Below are 26,790 nucleotides of genomic sequence, written 5' to 3' on the forward strand. Positions count from 1 at the left end.
CTTGGGGAGTATCCTACAGGATTTGATGAAAAGCCAAGATCCCCATTAAAAAGCAGGTGAGGGGGCAGCTAGGTGGTGTAGTGGATAAAGCACCGGCCTTGGAGTCAGGAGTAGCTGGGTTCAAATCCAGTCTCAGATAATTAATAATTACCTAGCTGTGTGGCCTTGGGCAAGCCACTTAACCCCATTTGCCTTGCAAAAACCTAAAAAAACAAAAAACAAACAAAAAAAATCAGGTGAGGTAGACAGCTGGAGTGTACAACTTTTACAAAGGGAAGTCCATTGCCCTGGTTTACTTGGCCCTTTAGAGGACAAGAGGACAAGAGCCCTTCTTGGCTCTTGAAACTTGCCAGAGGGTAGAGTTTAATAGCCACAGGATCATAGCAAAGATCACTCCTAGGCCACTTTACTGGCGTGAGTATAAACCTAGCATTAGGAAGACCTGAATTCAAGTCCAGCCTCAGATGCTTACTAGCTATGTAAACCTAGGCAAGTCACTTAGCCCTATTACCTCAGCTCCTCATCTGTAAAATGAACTGGAGAAGGAAATGGCAAACCACTCCAGTATCTCTGCCAAGAAAACCCCAAATCACAAATAGTCACATGATTAAAACAACTCAGTAACAACAACAAAAAGTTGCTTTAATATCAAAATCCTCCTACATGTGACAGCACCTCCTGATCCATCCATGAGAGTCAGTAATGGATTCTTTCTCCTTTTATAATTGCTGTCATAGAGAGACGACCCCATAAAGTTTCAAGAGTTGTGGCTTTGAGCCAGAAGATCTGGTTTTGAATCCCAGTTCTATCACTTGCTTCCTACGTGATCCCAGGCAAGCTTTTTAGCCTTCCTAAGTCTTTGTCCATTTGTGAAATGAAGGTGTTAGATTAATGAGCTCTAAGGTCCCATCTAGCCAAGAAGTGTGTTGGTAAATTTAACTACTGGCTTTCTGAAAATCAGGATACACTTTTAAGTTTAATCTAAACTATTAATATTTTTTCTTTCATTTTGTTCAATCTAGACAACCAACAAAACAAAAATAGCAAGTCCTAATTTCTAGCATTTGCTAATTTCTGACTTATAAATGCTCACACTGAAAATTTAACAAGTGACTTTCATGTATAAGTTCAAGCTGGCTCCAGATATCCCTATAAATAATTTAAATTTAGTATATCTAGATCCTAAATGTAGCTGCCCTTGTATATCTTGTGGACCTCAACCCCCCACCATCTCTGTCATCTCCCTTGTTACTTAATCTAATGGACCAGTTGGTAGGAGCAAGGCCATTCAACAAACTGGGCTTTGGCAAAATATATAACCCAGTTCAAATATGGAAAGGAAATAAGTGGAAGGGAACTTGCTTTTTAGGCTCAATGTAGCTTCCATGATAGGGATAAGCAAAATAAAAATCCAAACAAATAAACAAACCCAAAAAACCCAAATATATTAAGAAACAAGATTTAAAAGAATGAAAATACACCTGAACACTATTTGAATAATGGTAATCATTTATTAAACACCGCTTGTGTTCAACACACTGTTGGAGGCACTAAAGGAGACACAAAGGGTCAGATAAGACCAAAAACTCTTGGGGCACTCACAGTTTCCTAGTTTAGTTATTTCTGGATTAAACATCTTCACATGCTCCTCACCTCTGATTTTTGGGATGTCTAGTTTCATGCAAAGACCAGTTTAAATGTCACAGACATGAATCTTTCTTGATTGGCCTACGTCTTACCCCAGTCTTCCCCAAATTATCTGTATATATCTTGTTCATATTTACTTACATATATGTTGTCTATCCTTCCAGGTACCATTTTTCATTTTTACTTTGGTATTTTTAACTCCTAGGGCCTGGTATGGAATAGGCACTTAATAAATGCTTTGCTGATTGTTTTTATTAAAATGTGATTCTTCCTAATTACAGCTCAGCTCAGTTCACCTCTGAACTATAATCCATCTATCTTTCTTATTAAGCTCATAGTTGATATAGACCTTCAGGAGAGGGACCAATGTTTTGTGTAATTACATTATCAGAACCAGTCCGTCAACTGATAGATTTTGTAAATCCAAGTGCTTAATAACTTTGAAATAGGTTTCCTGCCAAATACCTAGCTTCCAAAATTAGCATCAAAGATGTTTCATTTTCACCTTACATCGAGGAAGATCTAAATGGTTCACTAAATAAATGTTTAATGAAGACCCAAAGACATAGCCAGGAAGAATAGGAAGAAGAAAAGCTGAACCATAAAAGTTTCCTTTTCTATTGATTTTCTTTCTGTCCTATAGATGCCAACACAACAAGAAATGTATCATTTGGTTCTTGTCCATGTTCATTTTTAGCAATATTTTTTTTGTCACAAGTACCACAAGTCTTACCTGTTAAATATTAGGACAATCATTTTACTATTTCCTAAGATAAGACATGACCCTAAAATTGTACCTAAAAAGGTAAAATGATATTAAGGGTTAGAGCATCTCTCTACCCTGGTCGGTCAACTATCTCTCTCAATTAATACTCTTATTTAAAATGCTCATTTCATTCCTTTAAGACTTAAGTCCAATCCCAACTTCCACAGGAGGTTCTTCCTTTTCCCCTAGCTGCTAGTCCTTCCCCTCTCAGATTACTTTACCATATATCATGTATGAATCTATTATTTACAAGTTGTCTTTTCCCTTAGAGGCAGCTAGGTTACTCAGTAGATAGTGGTTGGGGCCTAGAATCATAGACCTCTAGCCTTATACACATACTAACTAGGGAGATCCTGGGCAAGTCACTTAACCTCTGTTTGCCTTAATCTGCAGGAGAAGAAAACAGCAAATCACTCCAGTATCTTTGCCAATAAGGGTCATGTCCTACCTTAGAATGTGAGTTTCTTCTTAAGGAAACAGTAAATAATAGAGAATGGAATATTGCTGGAAAGAGAAGAAAGTGAAAAGTTGTAGCTATCTCCTTTTAGTTTTTTTGTACTAAGTGCAAAGATCGGAAAGTAGGGAGTTAGACCTCTGACCACTTCCAAGTAACCAGTCAGCAAAGCTTCTTAATCTTTTTCGGGGGGGGGGGGGAGCATGCTATTTTTTTGCAGTCCAGTGAAGTGTTATTTACACTTAAAATAAAAAATATAGGAATACAAAGTAAATCAATTATATTGAATATTCAGTTATCAAAATATATTTTTAAAAGTTCATGACCCTAGGTTAAGAACCATTGCTATAGTCAAAGGATCCCACAAATATATCCATTATGGCTGCTAATACATTGCCAAACCCTTGTGGAGAAGACATGATCCTAGAAAGATATTTCAGGAGTGGCAGTAAAGAGAGAGACACTTTCTGGCACATATGTTCTTTATACCCAAAGATTGAAAATGGAAATTGAAGCCCAATATCAAAACATCAAATAAAGCAAAGTTTCTCCTGCCCCAAACATCCATAAACAAAGCCCACCCTAACCAGACAAATGGTGAGAATCCAGCATGTTTGGATTTTGAAGGCTGAAAAGGTTTTTTTTTTCTTAACTGATGGTTTTAAAGGAGATTTCTAAAAAATGAAAACTCACAAGATCAGGGTCCAGAGATCCACAGCAGGCAAAGATTTCTCTAGTGTCAGAGCAGATCTTACAACCGGCAGCTTGACAGCCCTGCAATCAAGATCACTCATCATCAATGAATATTTTTCTATAAAATCATTTGACAGAGAAACAAGAAGATGAGCTGAGTGATAATTTTTTACCCCTAACTCTACAAACAGGAAACAGGAAATATACCTATAAAAAGCACACACACACACACACACACACACACACACACACACACACACACATTAGTAGAGTTAACTTTTTAGTTCAAAGTGATCTAGAATAAATTTTCTGTGAGAGATTAATGGGCACGGATCTGTCAAATGAGTGAGAACTTAATTTCAAAATGATTTGCAAGGTTTAATACCCAATAGACAAATGCCAAGAAGTCCTTAGATGATAGGAATGGCATATTAATCACTAGTACCTCTTCTTCCCCCTATTATCTTAGCAATCAAACAATAAATTGATTGATTAGAGTTAAGGAGAGGGGAAGGAGATATTAGTGACTGCACCAAGTATTGGGCACTGTGGTATGTTTGGGAATAAAAAGACAAAAATGAAACACTCTGACCCTGAGGAGGTTATATTCTATCGGGTATGACAACATTCAACTTCAAAAAGGCAGTTTGATGTATAGTGGACAGGGTGTTAGAAGACCTGACTTTGAATCCCTCCTCAGATATTTACTAACTGTGTGACCCTCCACAAGTCATTTAACCTGTACCTGCCTCATTTTCCTCACTTGTTAAATGGGGATGGCAATAGCACCTATCTCATAAGGTAACTGTGAAGAGAAAATAAAATAAAATATGCAAAGCAATTTCTTAACCATAGAGGACTATATTGATATTGTTGTTGCTGTTCAGTCTTATTTTTTATCATGTTTGACTCTTCGGGACCCCATTTGGGATTTTCTTGGCAAAATTACTGGAGTAGTTTTCCATTTCCTCTGCAGCGCATTTTACAGTTGAGAAACTGCAGCAAATAGGGTTATGTGACTTGCCCAGGGTGACACAGCTAGTAAGTATCTGAGGCCAAATTTGAACTCAAGTTTTCCTTACTCCTGGCCTAGTGTTCTATCCACTAACTGTAAATAATTATTATCTATTACTATACTAATATATAGGGCTGGAGACAGTCTGTGATTTGGCAAGTACGAAGACCTTCCTAGTATGAACAGTTTCTTTACCACTTGCAGCTAGAAACTTTTAAGTGACCTGCCTAGGTCATTGAAAGGTTAAGTGATTTTTCCAGAATCATACAGTCACCATGTATCTGAGGAAGCACTGGAAATTGAGTCTTCTTAGCCCTGATGCCAGCTCTCTGTCTAGTAAGTAAATATACACAAAATTTAAAAAACAATCATAAAGTGTGAGAGAAAAGTACACGCACTTGGGGAGGTGAATAAGAGGCCTCATGTGAAGGCAGTCTTGGAACTGTTGAATAAAATCTCATTGAAGACTAATAAGTATTCATTTTCCCCAGGGTAAAATTTCTTCCTGGAGACCTACATCTATTAATCCCAATTATTTGGAGTTTGTGTGTGTGTGTGTGTTTGTGAATTTGCAAAGACATATAAAGATCAACTCCATCAAATTACCTAGCTGAAGATACAGAAAGGAGAAAAAAAATCATGTTACAGTAAAAATTAGATTGGTTCTTTCATGGAGGAGAGAAGTGGGAGAAGGAAGTCTAAAAACTTTTCAGTCTGACTGTGCTGAACTCAGTGGAGCTTATTTTCACAAACAGTAGAGAAGTCAAAGGTTGGGTTATCTGTATTCTTTATCTCAGGAGATGCATGTTTTAATATCATGCTTTTGTCATTGATCACATGAACCAAGGGTGCTAGCCACACTTACTTGATTTATTGTCTTTCCCCTACCCAGTGAGATATGGCTCAAGAGCTGGCCTTGACACCAGGAAGACTTGGGCTCAAGTTCCATCTCAGAAACATACTGGTTCTGCTCCTGTGGGGCCCTGTGCCACTGATGAGTTCTTTTAAGACTCTCCGTTTTGAGGAAGGGTTCCAAGTCAATGATTTTTCATTCTTTGGATTTAATGAATTTGACTCAACTCAGGTATCTCCCTCCTACTCCCTGTTCTTTAAGTACCATTTTATGTTTCATTTTACCCTATTAGAATGTAAGCTCCTTGAGGTAAAGAACTGTATTTCTTTTTGGTTAATATGACACCTAGCTCATATGTCATTTTCGGTCATACCCAATTCTTTGTAACCCGATTTATGATTTTCTTGGCAAAGATACTAGAGTAGCTTGTCATTTCCTTCTTCAGTACATTTAACAAATGAAAAAAAAACATAGGCAAACAGGATTAAATGACTTGTTCAAGGGTCATACATCTAGAAAGTGTCTAAAGTCATATTTGAACTTGGGTAGATGAATCTTCCTGATTCCAGGCTCAGAGCTCAGAGCTGTGCTACCTAGCAGGCATTTGATAAACACTTAATATGATGTTGACTTACTGACTTACACAAGAAAAATCATTTAACCTCTCAGTGCTCTAGGCAAATCTGAGACTATGTTTCAGAGTTGGTGTCCACTTGCAGTGGCCAAGAGATGGCTCACCTATAGGAGCTTCCTCTGTCAATGAAATCACAGATTTCATTTTTATCTCTATCTCCCTTTGGACAACTCAGCAATCTATTTCCTTGTGAAACTAAAACAATGGTTTTTTAAGCCTGTAAAGCTTGAATTGATGCTGAGTAAGATGAACAGAACCAGAAGAACATTATATACCTTAACAACAATATGGGGGGATGATCAACTTCAATGGACTTGCTCACTCCATCAGTGCAATAAACAGAGACAATTTTAGGGGATCAGTGATAGAGAATACCATCCAGAGAAGGAACTGTGGAGTTTAAAGAAAGACCAGAGATTGTTATCTTCAACTTTTAAAAGTTCTCTTATGTATTTTGTAATTTTGCTATCTCTAATGCTTTCTTTTTTCCCTTTTGGATCTGTTTCTTCTCTCTACACATTCAGTTTGGAGCTATGTGTATTATGGAAGCAAATGTAAAGACTATATCAAAGTGCCTTCTGTTGGGGGGAAGGTGAGAGGGAAGGGAGGGAAGGGGAGAAAAAATCATTATAAAATTCAAAACCTTGAAAAAATGATTAGTAGAAACTACCACTGTGTGTAAGTGGAAAATAAATAAAATATTTATATAATTTTTAAAAATAAATAAATGAAGCAAAGAATAGTCCTTTAAGCATGACTCAGACTCATACAAAAGAATTTGATCTAATTATCAACAATAAAAAATGACTGAATTTAAAAAAGTAATGGGTGAGACTTTAACCTAAGTGTGTCCTGATACTAAGGCTAAGTTTCTAACTTCTACACCATGATGCTCCTCACATAGTAATGGGTATTTAATAAATGTTTGTTGAGTGAAATGTTCTGAACCATTTAGGCCAAATGATGCTGCAGTCATGAAACCCACCTAGGCCTTTCTAGGAAGAACTCTCTGTTAACCCTCAGTTCACCAAAACTGAAGGGGGCATTTTTCTTGATCTCATTTTTCCTTCAAGTGACCTAAAGGAACTATCATGGAGAAAGCAAGAACTGACAAAATTAAGAATCAAATAAAAAAAAAGCAAAATATTCCTACTTTCTGGAAAATCGACAAGTTCAATTAACAGGGGTTTAATGGAGGGATTTAATAGGAGGCTGAAAATATGAAATGCTGTTTTCCCAGGCTGCCCACCCATTCAATGATCTCGTTGCTGGCACAGTGGCTACTATTAGCATATGTCAGGCAAATCTCCTCTGCCAAAAAAACTATATTTTCCACCCCCATAATCCTGTTCAGTCAAATTTTTGACTTTCATCTCCACAGACTTCTATACAAGTCTCAGTTGTGACTGGCTGTCTCAGATGCAGCTGAGAATAGGACAATTAACAGCCCTAGAAAAAGAAATCTCATTGCTTAACATCAGTTTCCCTGTCTTGCCTCCCCCTGCCAAGTCCTTATTCCTATTTCTGTTAACTAATATCTAGCATTTATGGAGCATTTTAAAAGTTAAAAAGAACTTTTGATTAGCTATTTCATTTGATCCTCATAACAATGCTGTGAGGTATATGTTATTATCCCTTTGATATAGATGAAGAAACTTAGACAAAAATAGATTGTGATTTACCCAGAGACACAAAGCTAAGTAAATATCTGAGGTAGTATTCCAACTTAAGTCTTTCACACTCCAAGACCAGCACTCTACCCACTATATCACCTAACTACCTTATGAAATTTGATCTTAGGCAAATCAATTAAGATCTCCAAACTTCATTGCTCACAAATGCAAAAGTGTATTTTTTGTATTTATATGACCTCTATGGTTTTTAGATGGGTGTTTTTAAAGTTGGGGGAAATATGAGTTATTTGTACATATCAGGAAAGGAGCAGAACCAAGATAAAAATGAAGATGAAGAGATGATTGAGGGCATAAATCTACTGAAGACAAAAAGAGGATAGAATGAGGGATACATGTAGCAGGATAACCCTGGCAAGCAAAAAGTGGATTCTTCATTGGAGCCTGGAATAAAGGTATTAAGAGTGGGAGATAATGTCAGATGATTTTAAGATGAAGAAAAGGCGGAAAGGAGGAGCCCAGGGAGATTGATCTCAGCAGATGAAAGAGTCAGGATAGAGTGTGATGTGGAAGATTTAAGAAGAGAAGAGAAGGAGTGACTAGGTGGTGTAGTGGATAAAGCAATGGCCCTGGAATCAAGAGTACCTGGGTTCAAATCCAATCTCAGACACTTAATAATTACCTAGCTGTGTGGCCTTGGGCAAGCCACTTAACCCCATTCGCCTTGCAAAAATAAATAAATAAAAATTTTAAAAAAGAAGAGAAAGTTTACATTGTGGGGAGTAGGGCAGAGAATCAGTCTAGGAGAAATAAAATATATCACACTTTAAGGAGGACTTGTTCAAGATGAGATAACATAAGTTGATACTGGATCCAGTCAACATAGTTTCTTGACTTTCTTCAGTTCCATTCAATAGCATATGAGTTCAAAGGAAGAAGATGATGGGAGTTATCAAGGGTTAGGATTTAACTTGGCTTAAATGAAAAATTACACATGGGAATAAAGGACTTGAGAATAGAAACCAGTGTAGAGATGAATTGCTCAAAGGGACAAGAATGAAAAGAAAAGAAAATCAAGTTAGATCAGTGCTGATAGCCTTGGAAAGGAACCAATAAAGGAATTGTAGATTACAGTGAAAAGGAAGAATAGTTTAGGATATGTCAGACCATGGGCAAGAAAGAATGAAGAGGGACGGTGACCATAAAATGAAATTTCAGAGTTCTTGAACACAGAAGTTGAATGATATTGAGTTATATAGTGAGATGAAGAAAATAGCCTTCCCCATATGTAACTAAGTAGAATGGAAGAGTACATCCTGGGAGCTGAATAGATTTAGGAATTGCGAGATTAAAGTATATGGTAAAGTCTTTTAGAATAAAGTTAACAGTTGTTGTGTCAAGGAAGGCTGTGAGCCAGATACTGAACTTTTTAAGACTGAAGAAGAAAGACCTAGAGGACTGGGGGGATAAAAGCCACTAATATCTGGGGTAAGTGACAAAGTTACATAGAGTGAATGTAAAAGGAGTTATGGTAGACTAGTGTGTAAAGTAGGGGAGTATGAGAGATGATGTGACCTGTATTAGAAAAACATGGCCTCAGATTCATTCTCATTTGGAGAAGAAGTTTGTTAATTATGGAAAAGGAATTCCAGAAGACATGATGCATGAGGTAAACAGAACTGGAGTGTATTACTGGAGAAGTAATGCTGAAGTCAATGATGATGAGATAATGACTAGTAGGGGCTGAGGAGAAGGGATAATTTATTCTTTGGTAGGTTGGAATTCAGTCACTGAATCTTAGGAAAGTTAAGAGGAATTTATAAACAAAACTGTCTTCATTGTGCCTGTGCCTTGCTGGAAATATTGATCTGGGACTCAAGTCCCAGAAATGATGTTTTTTTATTTTAAATTTTATATTTATTTTATTTTCTTTTATTCTATGGAACAAAACAAGTATTTCCATAACACAGTACATGAAACTGCAAATCCATCATGCACAATTTGCTATTCCTTCCAAATACACAATAAACTTATCATGTAAATTTCTTTTTTTCTTTCCTCCTCCCCACCCTAGAAATGTCTATCATTAGACAAAATAGATATATGTGTATATATATATTTGTAAAATTATTTTATATAGACTTCTATTAACAGTTCTTTCTAGAACTGTGGAGTTTGAACAAAGACCAAAGACTATCACCTTTAATTTAGAAAAATACTGATATCTTATTGTCTGATCTTGCTATCTCTTATACTTTATGTTTCTTCCTTAAGGATATGATTTCTCTCTCATCCCATTCAATTTGGATCAATGTATACCATGGAAACAATATAAAGACTGGCAAATTGTCTTCTGTGGGGGGTGGGGGAGGGAAGTAAGATAAGGGGAAAACTGTAAAACTCATAATAGATAAATCTTTATAATTCAAAAAACCAGTTCTTTCTATAGATACAGATAACATCTTTCTTCATAAATCCTTTATTGTTAATTTGGATATTTATAATTTTCAAAAATGACTAATTCACTCAAAATCATTCCTAAAACAATGATGATGTTTTTGTCCTTCATTCTTGAAGAAGGCAATGACTAGCAAGCAAATCTCCTCTGGAATCATCTGGGTCCAGTGAACAGATATAAATCAAGATGCCTGGAGATGGTTCTTCATGCAAGACAATCAGGATTAAGTGACTTGCCCAAGGTCACATCACCAGTAAGTGTCCAAGATCTGAGGCTGGATTTGAACCCAGGTCCTCCTAACTCCAGGGCTGGTGCTCCATCCACTGCTCCAGCTGGTGCTCTATCCACTACCTTAAAACAATATTGCTGTTACTCCATACAATGTTCTCTATGTTCTGCTTCTTTTGTCCTTCATTTTTTCCTGCAAGTTTTTCCATGGTTTTCTAAAGTCATTGAGTTCATTATAAGAAATGATGTGATGAAATGGAAGTGCTTTTATCTGTGAAAATAGATTTAAAGAAAATGCCTTACTATCTTGCTTGGTCATTTCATTCTAAGGACTAACAAATTTTCCATTTAACTAGCAGCTGAACCCTCCTAACCATACTTTCTAAAGCAGATAAATGCCACATAATAGATGATAAATGAATGCTTGCTTTCTTGCCCCTCTAATCCCTGCTTTTCCTCTTCCTCATTAGATTGTGAGACATAGGGACTGCCTTGCTTTCCTACTGGTATTCCATGGTGCTTTGTACATAGTGTTTTGTAAGAGCTTTTTCATTCATGCATTAATTAATTTATTGATCATGATCCAACAAAGGAAGTTGAGGAAGGAGAAGACAGATAGGAAGGTGGAGGATCTATTCAGCGGTGACGTGTTCAGTCTGCACTGGTCTTCTCTCTGCTGTGGGGATGGTCTATCGTTTGGCTTATCTAGCCACTAGCCCACTGCTCACCTAACCTTTGGATATTATGTGTAGTCTGTACCATCAAACTTGGCTCCTCTTTGGCGCCCATAACCATCTATTGACTGTGTCCTAAGTGATATCAAAAACCTGAATATTTCAAACCTTTTACTTTATTGGTATATGAATTACTCTCCAGAGCAGGAATGAAATTTAGAATGTACTATTTTTTTTTCTGAAGGCTGATGCTGTAGAAGGTAGAGATGGAGAGGAGCTTGGCCCCTCTTTCTTTAAAAGGATGATTCTTCTCTCAGGTAAGAAACTACTTCTTGGGTGTATTTCATATACTTTGTATTGTTCCAAATCTGACACACTGAAGTAGGATGAGAGGGAAAATTAACAGGAAATGATTCAATGATACTACACTTGATGATCATAAATAACCAACTTCAATTTTGTGCATATAAGTGTAGAAGCTTATAAAGTTTTCTAAAGTTATCTAAGTTTACCATAATGTCCCTCACTGCTCTCCACAGGGCCCTTCCCCCCTTTCTTTCTTTTCCTGTCCACTGCAAATAGTTGCCTTTGAGTACAACAACAGGCTTCTTCTTCTTTCTGTTAGAAAAAGAAAAACTCAACATTAGCCTGCTTTGTTCCTTCTCACCTTCCCCCATCTTTGCCATTTGCAAAATGTGAAGGCACTCTACTTCAGATCTGAAAAGAGGTTACAGGGAAATTAGTAGGTACTGTGGGAAACTCAGTGAACCCACCATACCTGGATGGATAATCTGTGTCTGAAAATGAAAAGAAGCAGAGCCATTAGGGTAAATATTAAATGGCTAGGGACAGTATCACAGGAAGTCAAAAGTGGTCCTGCTGGACCCCTTCACTTCACCCCTTTCCCCCATTCCAGATATACCAGGAAGTCTCTAGACTGGAGGTTCCCAATTTCTGGGTTCTAGACTCTTCTACTGAAAGGATCACATCTATTGCATAGATAAATCGCAAATATCTTCTTTTGCAGATGGTTTTTACTGAATTAACAGAATCTTCCTCAAAACTTAATCAACTCAACTTATATCATTCCTTTCCTACTGAGCAATGAAGGCAAATTATTACCACTTTAGTATAATTAAATTGTCAATAATTTAATCATAATTAGCATTTATGTAATGCTTTAGGGTTTGCAGAATGTTTTATACTGTATATGTTATTTCATTCGATTTCTCACTACAACTTTGGGAGGTAGGTACTATTATTATCCCTCTTTTATACATGAGGAAAGTGAGTCAGACATCAGTTAAGTTACTTACCTAGGATGATATGACTAGTAAATGTCCAAGACAGGATTGGAACTTAGCTATTCCTGACTCCAAGTCCAACATCTATCCAATGTACCATCTAGTTGTTCCCAAAGAATGCATGAGCAAGAGGAAGCTAAAAATAGTACTGAGATGATCAAAGATTTTAGGAAAGTAAATATTTGAAGGCTGGATGAATTAGGAATACCTTTGGCCATAAAATTTGGAGCTGAAAGACACCTTAAAGATCATCTTGCCCAACCTCCTCAATTTATAGATGAGGAAACTGAGTTCCAGAGGAAATCAAATGACTTGCCCAAGATCATACAATTAGGAAATAGACCAGATGAAACTCAAATCTAGTTTGAACCAAGGTTGAAAAGGGAAATGTCTCAAGTGTGAGTTTGTACCTTTTTTCTTTATAACTCTTCTTCCAGATAAACTTGTTACCCAATTATAATTTTCCAAGTTCCACAGTAATGGCAGGTTCAACCCCAAATAGCAGAGCATTCATTAATCATATATACAGTCTTGCACACTCATTCAGGGCCTCACATGTCAAGTTAGCAAGTATTTGTTAAATGCCTATTATGTTCTAAGCCCTCTAAGTATAAAGAAGGGCAAAAATAGTCTCTTCTATCAAGGCACTCACATTCTAATGGGAGAGATAACATGCAAATAACTATGGACAAACATCATACATACAAGAAATAATCACAGAGTAAGGACACTAATATTAAGGACTGAGAAAGGCTCCTTGAGGAAAGCAGCATTTTTTAGCAGAGACTTGAAAGAAGCCAAGGAAAACAGGAAGTAGAAAGGAGGAAGAAAAATGCAGGTATGAAGGAGGTCCAGTGAAAAATGCTCTGAGATGAAATGTCTTTATGAGAGAACAGCAAAAGGGTTATCACTGAATTGAAGTTTTTGTGGAGCACAGTAAGATTTAAGAAAATTGGAAAGATAGGAAAGGGTCAAATTTTGAAGAGTTGATTCACCATCCACCAGCTAAGGATCTCTCTCTAACTTCTCTCCCCCATCCCTCCTTTATCTTTTGAACATCTGTTCCTCTGCCAGGACCCAGGTTTCCCATTATGTTTTCTTAAAATGCACCAAAGGTAGAATAAAAAATGAGTGGAAAAAGCTAACATAATGAGGAACTGATGCTTGATAATGAAACAGCTGGAAAGAAGTAATCATTCCATCTTTGAATTTGTGATAAAGGAGAGGAAAGTCAGGAATAGTGTAGCATGAATCCTAGATTTTAGAAAAGCAGATTCTAAAGTTTAGGGAAAGGACAGAACAGCTCCTGGGCTTCATTTTCTTCATCTGCAAAATGAAGAGATTGGACTGAATGACCTCTAAAGGTCCTTTCTGGCTCTAAATCTATAATCCCATGGTCCCATTAACTCAAACTCCACAGTAGAAGTCAGTATTAAAAAGAAGCTCAAGAATGAATATTTTTGTGAATGGATTGGATGAGATTGGTTCTATAGTTTCTTTTAACTTTCAAATTCCAAAATTCTGTGAAATTCTGAAGACACAAAAAAAGAAACAATTCTGATGAGAGAGAAATAGGGACATTTTCTAAAGAGACTGAGGTTATTGCTAAGGAATCTCACTGGAAAAACTTACATTCTTTTGAAAGAGAGAAAAATGAAAGCAAGGACAGATAGCTGATGATGATGATGATGATGATGATGATGATGATGATGATGATGATGATAACTAGCACAATTCTATAAGAACAGGATTTTTTATTTACATATATAGTGAAGCAAATAGAATGGGAAGCAATTGTACACAGAAAAACTGCCATATTTTTCAATGAGGAACTATAAATGACTTGGCTATTCTAAACCATAAAATGATCTAAGACAATCCCAAAAGATTAATGATGAAGCATATTATCCACCTCTAGAAAAAGAACTAATATATTGACTGAATCCAGGTTAAAGCATGCTATTGTTCACTTTCTTTCTTTTTTTTCCCTTTATTAAGGTCTTTTTTGTAATAATATGATAATGTTTTACATAATTACACATGTATAACCTATCATCTAAGGGAGGGAGAAGAGGAAAGAAGGAAAAGATTTAGAATTCAAAACTTCAAATAAAAATGTTTTTAAAATGCTAAAAGAATATATATATTCCATGAGAATAAAAAAAAGAATAACATTAGGAATGTTAGAACTCAAAATTAGTTGAGGTAAGTGATGAAAGAAGAGGTTTTTAGCTATATTAGAGAGAAAAAAAGAAGACCAAAGAAAGAATAACCCAGAATTAGGGTAGATAATATCATAATTAAGGATAATAATGTATGATGGAAAGAGGGCAGGACTACTGAATTATTATTCTCTTTGTTTTCTGTCAAGGATAATGATATTGGGAATGGGAAGGATGGAATAAAAAATTTAGCATAGAATTGACTGCCATTCACTGTCATTGCTAACACATTGCCTCTTGAGATCATTATGGAAGAATCTTGTATTGTCTTTGATAAAATGGATGGTCATATAACCCCAAGGAGGGTATCATCCCAAATCAGATGACATTCTTTACTACTACAATTTCCTTTTTCCCCTTTCTCTATCATAGGGGGCAAATTCCTCATCAGTTTTCTGTTATGTTTACACAAACATCTTGGCTAAACAAGTATCTCAACATTTGTGCTATTAACATTTGGAATTAGTGACTAAAATGTTAAATTTTCATCTAGATGGTCAGTGTTGTCTAGGAGCTCTCTGCCTGACTTTGCTTTACTTATTGGTCAATTTAGAATCTACTATGTTTCAGACCCAGTGAGTGCTAAATGTTGAAAAAAACCAAAAGTAACACAACTTCTAGTCTCTAAAGTCTAATGGAGAAGGCAGCTAGTAAACAATTGTTCACAAAGAAGCAATATACAGGATATTGGGAATATCCAGAAGGAAGGAATTAGCAATAAGGTTTTCAGCAGACATTTGAGCAATGATCAAGTAAAAAGACTTGCAGATGATGATTGTCTACAAATAGGTGAAGGGGAGTCATGGATATGAAGAATTAGATTTGTGATACTTAACTCCAGAGGAATGAACTTAGTCCACCCAGTTCATGGAAGCTAAAGAGAAGCTGATGTTAATTTAATATCAGGGGAAAACTTCCTAATCATTAGAGCTGTTCAAAAGCCAGAAGGACTAGTTAGGATTGTATATGACTTCTCTATCTCTAGAAGTCTCTGGGAGGAGCTGGAAAATCAGTTCTTGGTGATATTTTAGAGGAAAATCTTATCTTGAACTAGATGGTCTTTGAGAATCTATGACTTGGTGAATACTGCTGGTCCAGCAACAAGAGGGACTAGACAGAGAGGTGCTGTGCTTTCAAGGCAAAGATGAGGGCATGCTCTCCCTTCCTTTTCCCTCCTGCCCTTTAACAGGCATATGTTTGAGGGTGCATGATTTTACAAACACACCCATATAGGACTTACTCTCTCCTCACTCTATGTGGTTCTCTAGAGGAAACTGTGGCTTTACTTCCAGCCTCAAAGCTTTATCCCCTTCCCCATCCCCACCCCCAACTTCCTGTATATTGACTATTTCTGAACTAAGCACCTACCATTAAAGGGTTTAAGCTTAGCAAATTCTCAACCCCAATATCAGCCTCATTATCCTCCATGACAGTGCTTCCTTTCAAGACTGATAATTGCAATCAAGAAGCTTAGAGAACATTTTTTTTTAAAAAAAATTAATTGCCTATTATGTATAAGGCATTCATCTAGAAACAAGGAACAGAAGTTAAAAACCAAACAGGCCTGTCCTCGAGGAGTTTGCATTCTACAACTTATAAGCATGAAACCATCCCTTCTGCAAGGATAAATGCAGGAGGCACTTCTATAGCTGTTTCCATAAGAAAAAAAAAGTTCTCCCTTAATTCTCTTGCATGAACCAACAGCTCTAGCTAGTGTTAATTGGTTCTTGTCCTTCATTATTGAAGATCAAAATGACATCACTATGTTTGAGACTATTTACAGTGAGTCCAACTGTAACTGATCAGACCAATACGAGCTTGGAATGCTCTACCACAGGTCAAGCACAAATAGTGGCTACTCCAAATGATGTCTTTTGATGTGTGTGTAAATTGGATTTAAGTGAGACAGAGCTGCACAGTCATCCATCTTACTCTCTCTTCCAAAGTCATCATGATCCAGCATAGTAAGACAGAGTTAAGACAACTGGTGATGGCTCTAGATACAGTGGATGACCTTAGCATCTTCTATGTCTAGACAAGTGCTAAGCACTCCACAGCACCTGCTTCAACTGGTTTGTGGTCATTGGAACAATTATTCTCTTCCACCCATTGCACCAGTAGAAGACTTCACATGCTTGAGGTAGACACCCCCACTACTCACAGATGAGTGTGAGACTCCCTCGGTCACACTCAATCTGGTTTAACTGGCCTGCCAAAATGGTTTACCATGGTGTGGCCACTTGTGCATGCTACAGCTTCTCAGAGCCACAAGTGAGAGTTAGGTGGATCAGGTGGACATCAAACTTGACCCTAAGCCCTCACACCAAAGTACTAGTAGTCTTCCCTTCCGTCTTGTAGCAGTCTTTCATTTTTTCCCCCAGTCTAATCTGCGTATAGAAGCACAGTCCCAGTTGTAATAGAATTGTCCCATGGAACAGAAGCATGGGCTCGTGTTTATCTCAAGAGCTTCTTTGTGTTAGGTAACAGAGTGTTAAGTCAGAGAGGGGGGGAGAGGCAGGAGGGGAGGGGAGGGGAGGGGAGGGAAAGGTAGACAGATGATCTGTCTCTTTATTGTGGTATCTGCTTCTGTACTTTTCTGTTTATGAAAAACCTTTGTTTGTCCATGGGTATGATTATGATACATCTTTCTTGCTTGTGGGATCCTTGTGAGAAATGATATGTTTCTAATCCATTTTCCATGTTTCCGCTCTCAAAGCAGAGAAACTAAAATCTCCTCCCAGGTCACACTGAGTGAATGTTTGGAAGCTATCTGATTTTCTTTTATATAAAAAGAGTAACAAATTCATAAACAATAACAATTAGGAAAGAAATATCTCTTAAGGATCTAGTTGATTCATGGAACTAAAAGCTTGAACAAGTGATAAGACTTTCAGATATCAAAGACATAAAGATTCAGTACATGAGTAATTAAGCCTCTTTGGCCTGGATGGACTCCCTATTCCCATGTTAGTCAACACACTCAGTTGCCTGGATGCATTCCCATAGGGAACTTATGTAGGGGTTAATGGGAACTGCATCCAATTGAACCACTACTATATCCTTGATAAGTTTCCTTTCCATGTCATTGTAAAGTTATTTTGTTAAATGTTATACATATTTTATGAAAGTCTTATTTTGTTCCAGTCTTAAACCTAGACCATCAGACTGGCTTGAATTGTGTCCGATCTTGAACAGTCCCCAATAAGACTGCCTCTGTACTTGTTACTATCCAGTGAAAGCTCCTGTTTATACAGGTGCTTCTCCCCTGGGGTCAGGAGGCTTGATACAGGGACTCTTCAGCATATAATTCCCTCTTGCATATAATGACCTTAAGGAGACCCATGACTACCAAGATTTTCCTTCAGAGAAGTAGGTGTCTGTCTGACCTTCAACTCTTCTTTTCTCCTTACTAATTTTTCTGCTTTTCTCTTTTAAATGTCAAGTCTAAATGTAGATCATATGTATAAAGTATACATAACAGTCACTTTTAATGAGAAAATTAGGACAAAACAATTTACTTTGTTAAAATTCATCAATTAATAAACATCAACTAAGCACCTACTATGTACCAATCACTGTGATGAAGACTAGGGATACAAAAAAAAAGACAAAAGACAGATCCTTTTGGGCTATCTGAGGTGAAGAATACCATCTATATCCAGAGAAAGAATTGTGGAGTTTGAACAAAGACCAAAGACTATTACCTTCAATTTAGAAAAAAAGAACCATTATCTTATTATGTAATTTTGCTGTCTCTTGTACTTTACTTTTCTTCTTTAAGGATATGATTTCTCTCTCATCACATTCAACTTAGATCAATGTATACCATAGAAACAATGTAAAGATTAACAGACTGCCTTCTGTGGAGGGTGGGGGGGAGGAAAGCAAAAATAGGGGGAAAATTGTAGAACTCAAAATAAATAAAATCTTTCTTTAAAAAAATAAAGACAATAACAATAATAACAACATAACAGAAAAAAAGACAGATCCTGCCATCAAGGAGCTTATAATCTAATGGGAGAGACAATACACCATCAAATATATGCAAAGCAAATTATGTAAAAGGATGAATAGGAAATAGAATTAAGAGGTGCTAGACCAAATCAAGATTTTCTCCACCTTCATTCATCATCTTGTGAGAAGTTGCAATCCAAGAGTGAGACTTTGCTGATTGAATCAGTGATATCATAACAGGATAAGGATTCAAGAGAAGAGGACAGTTGAATTGGTTCACTAAGGATCAAGATGGTGAGAAGAAGAGAAGGGGAGACGGCATGGTCATGGTACAGAGGAAAAGTAGTATTATGTAAAGGAAAGCAGAGGGATATATAGCAAGCTAAGATTTCAGAATTCTTGAATATGAAGGTAGTACATTTGTGGGTGATGGCAAGATCAAAGGTATGACTATTTTTGTGAGTGACTGAAGTGGGGTGGAGGGGTATCTCATTGAAGATGAGTAGGTTGAGAAACTGAGTGGTTGTGGAGAATCAATATGTATGTTGAAGTATCCAAGTATGAGAGTAGGAATTGAGAAGGAGAGAAAAATCATAAGCCAGGTATCAAATTCATTGAACAAGACCTGGGGACTGTAGATAATATCTATCAGTAATCTGACTGGGAGAAAGACAAGATGAACTTCAAAGGAAGAAAGGTTATGAGTGATGAAGGACAGGGAAGAAATTGAAAGTAGCAATGGGGAACAAGAATAAAAGAAACATCATCCATATCACAGCAAAGTCTTTATCAAATGGGTGGCAACAATAACTTTTATTCTTCATAGAGACAGGCATCATCAATGTTAAAAAAAGTCCTCATTAATGGAGTCAAAGAAGACTAAAGACATTACCTGAGTACAGTATACATGTCCTTTATTCTTTCCTAGAAGATTCCCAATCCTGCTCACTAAAGAAACTTCAAAATCTTGACTTTCCTCCCAAAGCCTCTCACAACAATCTTCTCTCCTCTCTCCTCTCTCTCAGCTAAGGACTTTACCTCTTTACTGAGAAATTGAAACTAGTTGATGTGGGTTCTCCCCTCCCTTTGACTTAAATCAAAACCCCTTGGATCATCTTACATGATTTGGGGAGAGGGGAGAGAAGAGTTCCAGTAGGCAATTTAGCCCATTCCTTTAAAGGAAATAAACCTAATTTTTATGTCCCTCATAACTGGAGTTTTTTGTCTCTTTAATTCTTCATTAGACTCAACTCAACCTTCATCACTTTCATTCACTCCTCAATATTTTCCAATCTACCTAATTATCTTCAAAGTTACCAAAGACTGCTTAAATTGCTAAATCCAGCATTCTTTTCTCAGTCCCCATCTTTCTCAATCTGCCACTCAACACTATTTACTACTTCTAGTTATTTTCTCCTCTCTGGGTTTTTCTGACACCATTGTTCTCCTGTCTTTCTGACTACTTCTCCAATTCTTCTGCTGCCCCATCAACAAAAGCATATGCATCTTCACCAGTATCCTGCTCTAGCCCCCCCCTTCTCTTCTTACACAAACTCTCTTGATAATCTCATCAAAACTCATAGTTTAATTATCACCTCTAAGGAATGTGACTCAAGATCTCTCTATACAATTCTAAGTTCTACTCTGAGCTTTAGTTATTGCCTAAATTAAACTCCAACAGTCCAAAATTAAACTCATTTTCTTTCCCCCAAAACCTCTTCTCTTCTAAACTATTGAAGTTACCACCATCCTTCTAATTTCCTAGGTTCAGAATCTTGGTTTTATTTCCTAGTCTTTACCCTCTCTTACCCCCCATATCCAATTAGTTTTCAAATTTTGTCATTTCTACATCGACAACATCTCTCATATCTAACCCATATCTACCACCAAAGTTCAGAGTCTTATAACCTTCCATCTAGATTATCACAATAGTCTCTTAATTGATATCTCCACTTAACTCTCTCCCAACTCTAGTCTTATCTTATTATGAACAGGTGAATTTTTTTTTATTTTATGCACCAGTCATCTAGGATGCATATATATCAAGAATATTAAACTCAGAGACTAGGTATTCACCTCACTCCCAGTCTCTCACTGAATTGGCAGAGTTAGAATTAGGTTCCCAAATTCCTTTCCATCCTTCCTCCCTCCTTATTAGGAAATTTAGAAAATTTCTGTATTTCATTGACATAGGGTTGACAGGACAATCTCTTATTCATGATGGTTGGCTCTTTGTCTAAAAATAAAGGTAGGTTTGAGCTTTGAAGGACCCTGGACTTTTGATTGGAGTGAGAAGGTCACCATTTAGTTCCATGTCTGGAAGCCACACCACAGTGTGGTGCTGCCTTCGGCTAGAACAACTAGGTTTGTTAAATCTTGGCATCTGTTCCACTTCCCTTGTGAGCAGCACTAAAGTTTTGTTAAAGGCTATCCCTGTATGACTCTGCTGTTTTCCACTGAAACTCTCTTGTACCACACCCACACACTATTGCCAAAGTGATTTTTCCTTAAGAGCAGATCTGATCATGTCATTCTCCTATTCAACAATGAGTTTAAATGACCTTTTGTTTTAAAAGTCACAACTTCCCCAAGTTTCCCACTTTCAAGGCAATAGTCTTTTGGAAATCATGCTCCAAACTCTAAAAAGTTTTCCTTTGGTGAGGAAAGAAGCTCTGATCCCTAGTCTCCTTTCCAGGAACATGATAACAAAGCAGCAAGGGCTGTTCCTCTAAGGGGGAAAAAACAATTAATTTAATTACTCTTTTAAGGTATAAGAATAAATCAACCAGCAAATATTTGTTAAAAATCTACTGGTTGGTTGCTTTCTGTCCTGTCCTTCTTAACCAAAGAGAACCAAAATGACATCACTGTGTCAGGGTCAAGGTACAGTGTGTCCGATTGTGGCTGATCAGACCAATATGAACTTGGAAGATTCTACCACGGATCAGGCACAAAAAGTTCTGCAAGTCTTATCTTTCCACATGACGACTCTTCAAAAAATGAAAACAATTATTTATTTTTCCCCTAAGACTTGTCCATGTTTCTTGGGTCACATATAATATTGATTTCCAGTTCCATTCACCTTCCTAGTTGTCTTTTTGGTTGCTTGTTGTCCTGGGTTCTCAAAGAGAACACCATTGTTATATCTAACTGTGGTTGTTGATCAGACTCATAAAAGCTTGGAATGCTCAACCATATGTTGGGCACAAGTAGTCCAGATGAACATTTGGAGTAGAGATGTCTTTAACTTCTTTTGAGCTACTACAATTCTGCTTTGCTCAAAGAGTATAGTGTCTTTTTTGATATAGGCACTCCATGTCTTCCCTGTCTCACAAGTGATTCCAAAGTATTTCAGAGAAACCTCAAGAATATCTTTGTATTGCTTCTTCTGATCTCTGTTGAATGCCTACCATGTATGTGGCAGGTACTAGGAATACAAAGACAAAAAAAGAAATAATCTTTGCCCTACAGGAGCCTACATGGTATCAGAGAAACAATATGTACATATATAGGCATATAAAAAATATAGATGCATTGCAACAAAAGTAATATCATTATTTCAATAAGATAGTAAAACCCACTACATCAGGGGTCTCATGTCTCTCAGTTGGCATACCAACTCCTCATTCCCCAAATTAGCCCCTTCATCCCAATCTGATCTCACACTAGCATATCTAGCCAATGGTTGGCAAATATTAAGTGTCTACTATGTGCCAGACTCTGTGAAGCTCTAGGAATACAAGTAAGAAGAGAAAGGGCAGTCCCTGAACTAAAGAAGTTTATAATCTAATGAGGGAAGACAATACACAAAAAAACTAAAAGAGAAGGGGGGGAGGGCATGATTTTTGTAGAGTTGGAACCAAGTAGAGCAGCTGATGGGAAATGATGAATTGGCTGGAAAGATGCGAACCCTCTTTAAAGGGAGACCTTTGTGTTCCATCTTCCAGACCTCCAAATCAGAGGGAAGAGACAACTGAGAGTACTGAGGAGGTGTTGAGTATCAAAGCTAAAATAATTTCAGGTCTAGATTCCTAGAGTAAGGTCACCACCACAGTTATTTCAGCTATTTTCAAATTCTCAACTCAAGGTAATCCTGATATACTTCCCTATTTATCATTCTATCTTTGGAACCCCCCCCCCATATAATATTTTCACATTAGTCATGCTGTGAGAAGGAAAACAAAACAAAAAGGAAAAGTCACCAAAAAGTGAAAAATAATATGCTTCCATATCCATTCAGACTCCATTAGTTCTTTCTTTAGATGTGGATAACATCTTCCATCACGAGTCTTTTGGAATTGTCTTGGATCACTATTACTGAGAAGAGCTAAGTCTTTCATAGTTGATCATTGCTATTACTATGTACAATGTTTTCCTGGTTCGTCTAAATCTTCCCAGGTTTTTCAGAAATCTGCTTACTCATGATTTCCTATAATGTAATAGTGTTCTATTCCATTCATATAACACAATTTGTTCAGTTATTCTTCAATTGATGGACATTCCCTTAATTTTCAATTCTTTGCCACCACAAAAAAGTTGCTATAAATATTTTTGTATATGTGGGTCATTTTCCCCTTTTTATGATCTCTTTGGGATACAAATCTAGTGGTATTGCTGCATCAGAGGATATGATCTTTGTCCTTTGGGCAAAGTTTCTAATTGTTAAACCAAGTCTTGAAAGAAGCTAGAATTCCAAGGAAGGGAATACATTGTACAGATAGTCTATGCCAAGGCACAAAATGGGGAAGGACAGTTCCAAAGCAATGAGGATGGGATCTCTGTCTTTATAAGTCAGGCATCCTTACTAGGCACTCAGTCACTCCTAATTATTGAAAGTGCACAGTTTTGCATTCTGGTGACAGGATCCAGTTGGCTGTTGCCCCATTTCCACTGGGGAAATATCATAAAGCTTTCAGTTTCCACAGGGGAGCACTGTTTTGATGTACTTCAGGCCAAGGAATTCCTGCTACAGTTCTGAATACCCAGGAAAAGAAGACCCCCTATAAAGAGTGAGAGGGACCAATCTTGTAAACAGTAGGGGAGCAAGGCTTAAGCAGCAGCAAAAGGAAAATATGTAGCCTTTTTTAAAAGCTCTCGATTTCAACAAGGATAATGAGACAGGATTCAAGTAAGGACAACATAATACAGAACAATGAGAACTCTGACAAGTGTTAAACTAGAAAACCAGGTGGCTGCTAGAATTTGCTATGATCCCTTTCATTCTGCCAGCAACCCCTTTTGACATCTGACAACATTTTGCAAACTCTTTTCCAAGTTTCTATTCTTCAGTTTTTCCTCCCATCGTGCTCCATTGCAGACACCTTCTTGCCTGCCCAACTTTCCAAAATCACATCATTTTCATAAATAACCACTGGGTCCTTCAAAACTGCCCTTTTAGCATTACTCCCTGGAAACCAAATTATTTCTTTTTTTCTTTTTCCCTTTTAGACCCACACATGCAAGGAAAGCACAGAAATCATTCCTAGATTGTATTTTAACCTTTTTTTTGTCTTTTTTTATTTGTGATATGGGTTGGTATACAAAGGGTGGAAACACTTCAGCAATCTTCTCTTCGGGATTCCCACCCTCAAGAAGATAAAGATGGAATCAATTTTCACTCCCCAGCTGTACAGTAACTGTGTGAATGAGCCTGATCTGTGGTTGAACTTAGTTATTTCCCACTATGCAAAAGTCCCTAGCACAAAATCATAAATTTAGTCTAACAGGCATTTATTAGATAGAAGGAAGGGATTACAGACCTAGGACTGGAAGGGACCTTTAGAGGTCATCCTTCCCAACTTCCTCATTTTGCAGATGAAGAAACTAGCTGGTCCAGCAAGGGAGGTTACTTAAAGTCAGCCAGGTGAAAACTTATTTAAGCCAGAGACACTGTGCTAAGGAGAGAGAGATAAAAGGAAAAACAGTCACTTGTCCTCAGGGAGTTTCCATTCCTCATTAAGAAAAAGTAGAAGGAGGTCAAGAAAGGCTGTTCTAAAATATAGAGCACATAAGCCATGTTAAAGGAAGCTTGAAATTCTAAGAGGTAGAGGTAAAAAGGGAGTACATTCCACACAGAGAGAAAATCACATTAAGATATGGAGATTGGAGATATAGTATATCTCAAATTCAGGAAACAGCACATGGGAAGGAACATGGAATTTGAAATAATAATAGACAATAAACATAGGTAGATCTGAGGGCTTTGTGAAGCACTTTAACCTCATTTTATCTGAAAGGTAATAGAAAGTTGGGCCAACAAGGTGGCAAAAGGAATGGAGCCATAGGGGTCTGAGTCAGGAAGATCTGAATTCAAATCTTCTATCAAATACTTACTAGCTGATATCATGATTCCACATGAGTCCTGTTTGCCTCAGTTCTTTGATTGTAGAATGAGTTGGAGAAGGAAACACAAATCATTCCATTATCTTTGCTAAGATAATGCCCAAATAGGATCATAGAGAATGGGGAGGAGAGGAGAGGAGAGGAGAGGAGAGGAGAGGAGAGGAGAGGAGAGGAGAGGAGAGGAGAGGAGAGGAGAGGAGAGGAGAGGAGAGGAGAGGAGAGGAGAGGAGAGGAGAGGAGAGGAGAGGAGAGGAGAGGAGAGGAGAGGAGAGGAGAGGAGAGGAGAGGAGAGGAGAGGAGAGGAGAGGAGAGGAGAGGAGAGGAGAGGAGAGGAGAGGAGAGGAGAGGAGAGGAGGCTGAAACTCAGATGGTGACAGTAGCAATGGAGTGAATATAGAGGTAAGAAAGAGAGAAGAGATAATGATGACTCTCAGGTTGTGAATCTAAGTGAAATGAAGAATGGTGCTGTCTCAACAGAAACAGGGATAGCCTGTTATCCATAAACTGAGTGAGAAGAGCTACTTGTCTCTGGTACAAGGATAAGACACATATACAAATTCAAAAAATATTACATGTATTTAATATCTGATTTTCTCAAGGGGAAAGGAAATAATTGAATAATTTAAGAAGACTTTTTCATATAAATTAGGGTGGCTAGGTAGCACAATGGATAGAATTCTGAGCTTGGAATCAGAAATGCTCATCCTCATAAGAACAAATCTGGCCAGCTAGCTATGTGATCTGGGCAAGTCACTTAATCCTTTTTTCTTCCTCTGTAAAATGAACTGGAGAAGGAAATAGCAAACCACTCCATTATTTTTGCCAAGAAAATCCTAAATGGGGTCATGAAGAGTTGGGCATGACTGAGACAACTGAACAACAACAAAATGGTATAAATTAAGGAAACTTCACTGGTATTCCTTCTAGGAGCTAGGTTGCACAGTGAATACAGAGACAAACCTGGAGTCAAGAAGATACCAAGTTCCAATTCAAGCTATTAGCTTGTATGACCATGGGCAAATCACTTAACCTTGTCTCTGTCTCAGGTTCCTTGACTATAAAATGCAGATAATAATGGCATTTACTTCTCATAATTTTTTTGAGAATCAGATAAAATCAGATTTGTAATAGTATTTAGCATAGTACCTGGAAATATTTAATTAAATGCTTAATGATTATTTCTTCCCTCTTCCCTACCCCACTTCTCCCAGGAAAGTTCTTTTGTTTCCTAGTTTGGTACTAGGTATTTTACCATGAAATAATATAAATAAAAATTGTTCAGGATGAGAAGGTCTAGTCAGGTTGAAGATTACTTGGAGTAGCTATACTTGTGGAAACATGGAGCCATAAAAATAAAAACACCATTATTTGCATTGTGATTGAAGAAGATTCAGAGAGACTACACTGGTCACATGTGGCAAATTTGACTGGCTGCCCATCCCATTTGTTTTCAGGTGGAGTGGAAGGATTAGGAAGTGAGAATCAGACTCAGGTAAGTCTAGGAATGATGGGGGTGGGGGGTTAGAATTGGGAAAGGATACAGTTGCTGAAATTTTCCCAATAGGAACATGTTTCTTTTTGTCTTCCTCAGTGTGTTCGCAATGGGAAGGAATGAGCAATAATTTTTTTTTTATTTTTCCCTCCCTTGAATATCTTGTTGTGCTATCAATATGCTTGGTTTAGTCCATCACCAGGATCCTTGGCTTTTGTCTTGCCACTAGCTCTAAGGACTTTGGAGGAGAGAATGAGGCTGATGACTTTGGGCAGCTCTCCTTCACTTAAATCAGTTCATTAGCAAGTCAAGATGTCACCCTCTTGATGTCATTGAGCCTCTTTATGAATGAAGGACAAACAGCAACAGTCATGCTTGTGGCTTCCTTTGGTATTAAGGGGCCATTTATTTTTCTGAGAAGAA

General features: G+C 37.3%; 1 protein-coding gene across 3 annotated transcripts in view; it reads right to left on the reverse strand.

The window, feature by feature from the left end:
* The window catches only part of NCALD (neurocalcin delta), a 534,430-nt gene that overhangs the window by 219,060 nt on the left and 288,580 nt on the right, over window positions 1-26,790 (reverse strand). For 2 of the 3 annotated variants that reach the window (XM_074200735.1, XM_074200738.1), the window contains one exon: window positions 3,561-3,641. The exons of the other annotated variant lie outside the window; for it this stretch is intronic. The gene's annotated coding sequence lies outside the window, so the exon portion shown is untranslated. The remainder of the gene's footprint in view (window positions 1-3,560; window positions 3,642-26,790) is intronic. 3 annotated transcript variants of the gene reach the window in all.

This window comes from Macrotis lagotis, chromosome X, assembly GCF_037893015.1.
Source record: "Macrotis lagotis isolate mMagLag1 chromosome X, bilby.v1.9.chrom.fasta, whole genome shotgun sequence".
Taxonomy (NCBI): domain Eukaryota; kingdom Metazoa; phylum Chordata; class Mammalia; order Peramelemorphia; family Peramelidae; genus Macrotis; species Macrotis lagotis.